The sequence below is a fragment of the Phalaenopsis equestris genome, unplaced genomic scaffold, assembly GCF_001263595.1.
Source record: "Phalaenopsis equestris unplaced genomic scaffold, ASM126359v1 Scaffold000297, whole genome shotgun sequence".
Lineage (NCBI taxonomy): Eukaryota > Viridiplantae > Streptophyta > Magnoliopsida > Asparagales > Orchidaceae > Phalaenopsis > Phalaenopsis equestris.
Window position 1 is genome coordinate 4,298,147 of NW_018164739.1, and position 8,080 is coordinate 4,306,226.

Here is an 8,080-nt window from a genome sequence, read left to right on the forward strand (position 1 = left end):
AAACAAGTTTAATCCCACACATGATTATTTCTCATCACAAAGAGAAAGATAAAGAAATCTACTCAAATTTCATGGGGACAAAAAAAAATAACACATGATATATATATATATATATATAAAAGTAGGTTTAAAAAATAAACCTATATATAGTTTGTGTTTGATATGTAAATACAAACCATTTAGTGATTTATATGCAAATGTTTCCTCTTCAAATATCATTCCGAACTCTCATTTTCATATATATTGGGTAAAAATATTCTTACTAAAATATACATTAAAAATTAACGTAAGATATAAAATATATTGTCATGTCTCTGAAAATTTATAAATAATAGTAATAATAATAAACCAGCTTAGAATATGCTTAGATTAGATTTACTTATAGGTTAATTATTTCTTATTAGGTTTCCTTAGCCTTAGTCTAAGCATGAGTTTAGGTTTAAATCAAATTTAAATTGATTATGTTTAGCCTTAAATTAGATCAATCCAAGTTCATTGAGATGATGTTTTGAATTTAAGTGAATTTTTATTTAAGAATAATTTAATTATTATTAGTTTTAATTAAGCTTAGGGTAGAACGTATTTGATTCATTTGATCTAAATCAAGTCATTGAATTGCCTTTACTTAAATCTAGCTTAAGTTATAAGTTTGATTTAATTTAATACCTTAAGGTAGTTTAAGTGTAGTTCAATGTTAATAAGTTTATTTATTATTTCGATTTAAGCTAAGGAACAACTCACCAAGCCACATTGCTTTAAACCAGACCATACCCATATTGAGCATGAGTTCCTTAAATTTGTAACTACAAAGAGTGAGCTAGGGCCTACTGAAGTTCTCATAAGACTGTAAAATTACATATGTACTCCTAATAAAGTAGGTACGACGGGGGGTATATTGGGGAATACATAGTCGTAAGATTGTAATCCTAAAATGGCTTCAAATTGGGTTATGATTTGGTCGGCTATGGGTCGAGAGAATGAGCTGACGTCCGAACAACTTATGATCTAGGTGGTTATGGAGGAAGAGTTAACTGGGAGGTGCCAACCACTTGTATAAGATCCGGGTGTCTCCTACTACCCGACCTATATAAGGATTCCCGGCGAATAGTCCATGCGAGGTTTGTTTCATCCGTCATGGAGCTAGATCTCTCCCGGCTAACAAAAGCTTAGAGGCTAAATGCTGACACTGAAACTAGCCCAAGTGGGTCCCACTTCTCCATGTCATATTCTCTATTAGCTATTGATTTCTTTGAGAATCATGTTTACACATTTAAAATGTACAAATAATATATGCTTGATGAATAATTAAGATGATATGTTTATATTTATTTATTGATTTTTTTTTCAATTAATCGTTTTATGTAAATTAATATATATGATAACCAAAATAAATTCTAATGAAATAATTTTACTCTATCCATGTGCTGCCCTCGTCCATTTATGACTATGAATAGGCACGGAGTGGGCCACTTATCCTATAAGTTTATTTTCTTTGTGAGTTTTGGCAATTTTTTTTTCGTCAAAGGCTATAAGTTGGCAACTATGTTAGAATTGTTGCTAGGGTGTGCTTAGAAGACAAGTCCCCTAATTTGAGAGAAAACTCATTTCTAATTCCTCCAAATGAGATTTTAATTCAGTAATACTTTTAGAGTCGAATTTGGCATTTGGTTCCTCCATTTAATAGGTATGTTTAGCTTTTTTGTTTATATTAGAACTGGTTCGAGTTATGTTAGAACAGTGAATGAAGTCGCGGTCCAGTGGTCGGTGGCCCATGTGGGCAGCTTTATACTCGCACGCTAACCACTAACCTTGGTACCTTTAAGAAAGAGAGAAAGAGGGAGAGAATATATTAGAACGGGCTTTTAAAATAGGCTCAAGGTTTTTCTCATTACTTAAATTATAAAATGTGATTTTAATATTAGGATAGCAAAAAAAATTAACAAAATATAATGTTATAAAATTCACTAAAAAATAATATTTTATTAATATATACTTGCAATCAACAATATAACTATCATAAAAAAGTAGATGGAAGATATTTTGTAATTTTATTGATCAAATGAGAATTCATAAAGATATTTGTATGAAATCTACGACAAAACAATCAATACCAATGGTTTGTTTTGAAGTATTTTATGCCCTTGTCATAAATTTCTAGGGGGATATGAGAACATATTTTATATCTTGTGTGTGTGTGTGTGTCTCTCTCTCTCTCTCTCTCTCTCTCTCTCTCTCTCTCTCTCTCTCTCTCTCTCTCTCTCTCTCTCTCTCTCTCTCTCTCTCTCTCTCTCTCTCTCTCTCTCTCTCTCTCTCTCTCTCTCTCTCTCTCTCTCTATATATATATATATATATATATATATCATTATGCAAATACATGAAAAAGGCATTTTAAATTTAAATTGCTGATTTGTGTGGTGTAAATATGTTCTTAAAGTTTACCTAAACTTAAATGCCTAAGCATTATATTTATGTATTCTCTTGATCAACACCACACATATTCTTATAGAAGAACATAAGACCTACTTCCTTACATCCTGGCGGACAACCTCGTTTAAACTTTCTGATAAAGTTCTCCACCAGTTGGTTGAACTCCTCATCAGTGAGTTTCCAGTACTCGCCCTCTTCCTCCCCGTACGAGCTCACCGGCGTTGTTGATATTCTTAATTGCCCTGGGAAAGGAGAAGGGGATATGACATTGCTTCCGTAGAGGTGTCAGACGACCTTGTGATGCATCTTCTTATCATTGGCGACAGAAAAGACGCCGGAGTGGACCGCTATGGTGAGGACGATGGTGTTGGAGAGAAGAAACCAGTAACATTTTTGTCTTAGTAGGTTGGAGAGGGTGATGTTGATGAGGAAGGTGAAGATGAAAGGGATGGAGAGGATGAATAAGATGGCCAGTGGAGAAGTTGGCTTCATTTTCTTTCCCAAGGGACAGATGAGTTAAGGAAAGAGCTAGTTTCATATAGGGAGGGGATGGTGGGAGTTTATCTCAATTAGATATAAGCAGGCTTTGAACAGTGATTAAAAAGATGAAAAAATTAGTTATAATATTCTTACCCAATACATATGAAAATGAGAGTTGAGAATGAAATGAAGTTTGAATTTGATATGTAAACTGATGTTTGCATTTGATAATAAAATGAAGTTTGAATTTGATATATAAATACTTAAATATTTATTGATTTATATGCAATTTTTTCCTCTTTAAATTGCATTATGAATTCTCGTTATGATATATATTGGGTAAGAATAATATGACAAAATGTTTTCTCTTTTTAAACATTGTTCAAAGCTTGCACACCATAATTAATTTAGATAAGTTCCCAAACTCCCCTCCGTATATCTAACCAGCTCTTTCCTCACCTCATCCCTCTCATAAACAGCAGAAAAATGAAGCCCACTTCTGCTCTGACGATCTTTTTCATCATCTCCATCCCTCTCCTCCACACCTTCCTCCTCAACACCACTCCCTTCAACTTCTTGAAAGAAAAACATTTCTGGTTTCTATTAATGAACAACATCCTCCTCATCATAGCTATCGACTCCGGCGTCTTTTCTACCACAGTGCATCAGAAGGTTGTTCGTCACCACAACAGAAGTGATGGTGGGCCCCCTTCTCCTTTCTCAGTACCAGTAAGAATATCAATAGTGCCGGTGAGCCCGTCCAGAGAGGAAGAGAGTGAGTATTGGAAACTCACTGACGAAGAGTTCAACCAACTAGTGGAGGACTTTATTCGAAAGTTTAAAAGAGACTTGTCCCTCGGGAGGTGAAGACTTCCAAGCATTGGTAAGTAATAAGATGGTACATTAAAAATTAAAGTTTGTCAGTTAGATATGCAAATACATAAGATTTGAGTGACATATGTAAAGATATAATGAGTGATATATATATATACAGACACACATACATGAACATTGTGGGTCCGTTTGGGGCAGCTTATAAGTGCGGGCGGCGTTTTCAAAACGCCGCAGTACCGTTTGGTTCGCGCGTTTCTCCAGCTTATTCGAAACTACGTTTGAGTTTTTACACTAAACGCAGACCGCAGACCGACCCCTGCGGCCGGCCCGTGATCCACGTTTCAGGATAAGCAGCTTATACTGAAACGCACAAACAGTTCCAAACGGACCCTGTATCTTGTTTGGTATGTAAACTGACGTTTGAGTTTGATAATGAAATAAAGTTTGTGTTTGATATGTAAATACATAACCATTTAGTGATTTCTATGCAAATGTTTCCTCTTGAAATATCATTCCGAACTCTCATTTTCATTTCATATATATTGGGTAAGAATATTTTTACGAAATTATTAATATACATTAAAAATTGACGCAAGATATAAAATATATTGTCATGTCTCTGAAAATTTATAAATAATAATAATAATAATAATAATAATAATAAACCAGCTTATACCCTTTGAGACTAAAAAGAAAAATTGCCTAAACCCACTTAGAAAATGAAATGGTAGGGGAAGTGGCCAATTCCATGCCTATTTATAGTCCTAAGTGGACGTGGGCATGACATGGACATTATCTCATTTGAATTTATTTTGGTTTTCATTTATTAATTTACATAAAATGATTAATTAAAAACAATAAATAACTAAATATAAACATATTACAATGCATGATACATCATTAATTATTCATCAAGAATATATTATTTATCTTTCATATATGGCTTATAATTATTATTTTTCATATCAGTATTAGTATACTAATAAATTAGATACAATTAATTCGCTTCATTTAATCTTTCTTTTTCCAAATGGTAAAGAAAAAAAAAAGAAATTATTTAGGTGTTTATTTATTTATTTTGCAAAGTGGGTATATTCATCTTGTAGTAAATCAAATCACAAAAATAAATTAAGGGTTTGTTTAGGGCAGTTGTAGCTTATTGAATAATCTGCTGACAAGCTCATTAAAAATAATATGATGATAAGTTAGGTGCGGTGGGTACTACAAATTTTTATTTTTTTGAAAAAAACAAACCGCATCCAGAAAGCTGCTACCGCACCTGTATACCTAGACAGGTGCGGTGTGAAAATGTTGTTTTTAGCGTTTTGAAAACGAACAAGCTGTCAAAATGCAGTTTACCCAAACAGGTCAGGTGCGTTTTCAAAATGTCACCGCACTAAATAACCTGCCCCAAACAGATCCTAAATTTCTCATATGCGGTCTGTTGATGCATGTACATCCATATAAATATTTTATGAATTTTCCTAATAATTATTATTCAAAAAATAAATTAAATATATTAATAATAATTAACCTTGATAATAAATAAAAAATAATAAGTAAATGATGGACGGCGTCCTTTCTATTGTCGTGACTATGTTTTATTTGGATTGCTTAACCTAAACTGCAGTTCATTTATTTAGGGTGTTATAGTCGGCTAATTTGCCTTAAAATTAGCTTTGGCTAAGGCAAAGTTGCCTTATAATTGGCAAATTTGGCTTTAAGTTACCCGTGAATAGAAATGATACTCCACCAACAAATTTTTATTATCCGACACAAATCTCGAGACATGACATGAATTTCTAAATGATATTTTAAGCAGAAAACATTCAAATCTTGATAAAAAGTCATCCAGAACTCTGATTTCACAAACTTATAGTCAAACTGACCGGCTTGATGAGACGAGCTCAAGCTCGAGACTTGTCTCTCGGGAGGTAAATGCTTTAGTTTTTACATATAGTCGGAATATTCTTACATAATATTTTTACGTATTTACATATCTAACTCAAACTTCAGTTTATATATATATATATATATATATATATGTTGTCTGTAAGGAAAGATTATCACGTCCGTCGCTCAAACGTCTAGCTGCGTTCGGGCGTCCGTTGGATAGGAACAAGAAGCTTCAAACAGGGATCGCCCAAGAACGACGCCGAATAAGAACAAGAAGCCGCTACGGGAATCGTCAACAAGAAAAAGCTTCTTCCCTTTGAACGTGATTCGCGCGAGAAAAAGCTTCTTCCCTTTGAACGCGATTCACACGTCGTCTTCCTTGCATGAAAGCTCTTCTAAAGAGCTGCAACGCCTTCCTCTTTGACTCCTTCGATCGCGGCTCGACAGCGGCGCCACCTGCGATTACCCTCTCTTCTACGCAGCTTCGCCCCGAGTCCGACTTGCGCCCCCGACCTCTTCTGTTCGACTTGTGGCTCTTCTGCTTGCTCTGACTTGCTGTGATGGAGCTTCCTCCTTCGATTGAACCCGACAAAACCTCTTTTGCCCGCGTTGTGGGTACTCCTCAGGGGGAGATGACGGTTGTCTTCCCCTCAAGTTATAAGGAGAATCGTGATGGTACAGACGACTGCCCCTTTATTAAGAATGCAAACATGAAGAGTGAGAATATAACATTTTTTTCTCTGATGTATAAATTTCAATCATGGCCGACAAATTCAAATTTGCTCTCATTGAAAATTTTCAGTGGGAACACCCAACTATGGAAGTTATTAGAAAAAGTTTTGATGACCTTAAATTAGCAGAAAAGTGGAAAGTGATGCTCATGGATGGGAGACATATATTGAGTTGAGTCATTTCAGTCCTCCTAGGGGTGTAAATGAATTGAGTCATTTCAGTCGAGCTTATTGAGCCACGAACTCCGACTTGTTAGTTGAGCTTATCGAGCCACAAGCTCAAGCTCATCCTGGCTTGGCTTCTTGGCTCAAGTTGGCTCAATTAGCATACCACTAATTTTGATGTATTTTCTAGTGAGTTTTCGCTACATCTTCTTCCTTCTCTGGGCACCAATACAATATCTGGTGAACTCCCATAAAAAAATAAATTTTTAGTTTGCGCTCGCTAGTCAACTGATACCACCACGAGTTGACAGGTCACAATTTGACAGACCAACCAAGCTCCAGCTTGGCATGGCTCGAGCTCTACTTGACTTATTTACACCTGCACTTCTTCCCTTACCTATCTGCTTTGCATTTTTTTTAATTGAACTACGTTCGTGTGTTGTGATTGAGAACATGTCAAAACTCTTTGGCAGTGTCCCCAACAAAGATCTGATTTGTTTTGCCTTCAGAAAACCAAAAGGATGAGATCGCCATGAGGGTGAAAGGAAGAAGAAAGTCGGCATGAAGAAGAGGAAAGTGGTTTCACTCCTACTGTCGAATCAGGTTGAATCATCTAATTCATTCTTCGATACTAAGCAAAATAGTATTCAATCGATTGACCTGACCTCCAATCCAACCTCCCAATCATTTGCTGCAGCGCAACACTCTTTGATTTCAGGTTGGCCCGGTCGCTCAAATGGCTTCTAGTGACCTCTCATCAAATTTAGCCATACACCATGGTGAAGGTACTACATCGATCACAATATTTGAGTGGAATCAGCTCCTATGTAACAGGGGCTTCAGTCTAGCTTGCGGTGTTTGATCTTTTTTCTATAGCCTTTTTATCTTACAATGTTCCTTGGCACATATGACGACCTGGCTTTAATGGTTCTAGATGATGATTGAGCTCTGAATGGCGTGGGTGAGAATCTGATGGGGGCGCTATTGACAAAAGATCGGATGCCGGGCCAACTCTCACATGAAAATGGCAGAGTTGATCATCCAGAAGATCCTCCCAAGGCATGTGGAGAAACTACTAATGGAATCGTAAATCTCCCGGATCATTGCCTCATCATTTAGATGAGATCAAGGTTTCCTTCACTCAGACAACAAAAATCATGTGGGGGCAAGGAGATGTGTAAGTTGCTGAAAAGTATGGAGAAGGTGGAGAGGATGGAAGAGGTGGCGTTGAATATTCATCGAGAATTTTCAAATGTTTGATAGAGATCCCTCATAATCCAGGCTCAAGTTAAGTCAGACCGACTGATTAATTTCAGCTAGGGGGGGGGTATAGGAGACTTCTTTGGTCGGGAAATGTCTCGGCCAAAGTGGTGACAATTCCCCTCGTTAAGTATTTTGTCCTTTACTATCTTTTGATTAATTCATTGTAAACTCATTGTAAACATAAAGTTGTTTTCATACTAAAGTCTATTTTATTATCTCACTTTCTATATTAATGTGATCCCACTATAGAAACGACCATATAATTCATTTTAACACCTACACGA